At 58.0% G+C, this 879-nt stretch overlaps 1 pseudogene across 1 annotated transcript in view; it reads left to right on the top strand.

Moving 5' to 3' along the window:
• Positions 1 to 879, top strand: part of LOC123148993 (polyubiquitin-C-like) — a 32,592-nt pseudogene that overhangs the window by 31,103 nt on the left and 610 nt on the right. Inside the window, exon 4 of the transcript XR_006474303.1 lies at positions 40 to 756. The product of XR_006474303.1 is annotated as a polyubiquitin-C-like (transcript). The remainder of the gene's footprint in view (positions 1 to 39; positions 757 to 879) is intronic.

The following is an 879-nucleotide window of genomic DNA, read 5'->3' as shown; positions in this document are numbered from 1 at the left end:
TTTGTGAAGACCCTCACCGGCAAGACCATCACCCTTGAGGTCGAGTCCTCGGACACCATCGACAACGTCAAGGCTAAGATCCAGGACAAGGAGGGCATCCCTCCGGACCAGCAGCGTCTCATCTTTGCTGGCAAGCAGCTTGAGGATGGCCGCACCCTCGCTGACTACAACATCCAGAAGGAGTCCACCCTCCACCTGGTGCTCAGGCTCCGTGGTGGCATGCAGATTTTTGTGAAGACCCTCACTGGCAAGACCATCACCCTGGAGGTTGAGTCCTCGGACACCATTGACAACGTGAAGGCGAAGATCCAGGACAAGGAGGGCATCCCCCCGGACCAGCAGCGTCTCATCTTCGCTGGTAAGCAGCTTGAGGATGGCCGCACCCTGGCGGACTATAACATCCAGAAGGAGTCCACCCTTCACCTGGTGCTCAGGCTCAGGGGTGGGATGCAGATTTTTGTGAAGACCCTCACCGGCAAGACCATCACCCTTGAGGTCGAGTCCTCGGACACCATCGACAACGTCAAGGCTAAGATCCAGGACAAGGAGGGCATCCCTCCGGACCAGCAGCGTCTCATCTTTGCTGGCAAGCAGCTTGAGGATGGCCGCACCCTCGCTGACTACAACATCCAGAAGGAGTCCACCCTCCACCTGGTGCTCAGGCTCCGTGGTGGCATGCAGATTTTTGTGAAGACCCTCACTGGCAAGACCATCACCCTGGAGGTTGAGTCCTCGGACACCATTGACAACGTGAAGGCGAAGATCCAGGACAAGGAGGGCATCCCCCCGGACCAGCAGCGTCTCATCTTCGCTGGTAAGCAGCTTGAGGATGGCCGCACCCTGGCGGACTATAACATCCAGAAGGAGTCCACCCTTCAC

This window comes from Triticum aestivum, chromosome 7A, assembly GCF_018294505.1.
Source record: "Triticum aestivum cultivar Chinese Spring chromosome 7A, IWGSC CS RefSeq v2.1, whole genome shotgun sequence".
NCBI classification, from domain to species: domain Eukaryota; kingdom Viridiplantae; phylum Streptophyta; class Magnoliopsida; order Poales; family Poaceae; genus Triticum; species Triticum aestivum.
The sequence above is the reverse complement of the archived record's forward strand: the minus strand, read 5'-3'. Positions and strand labels throughout refer to the sequence as shown.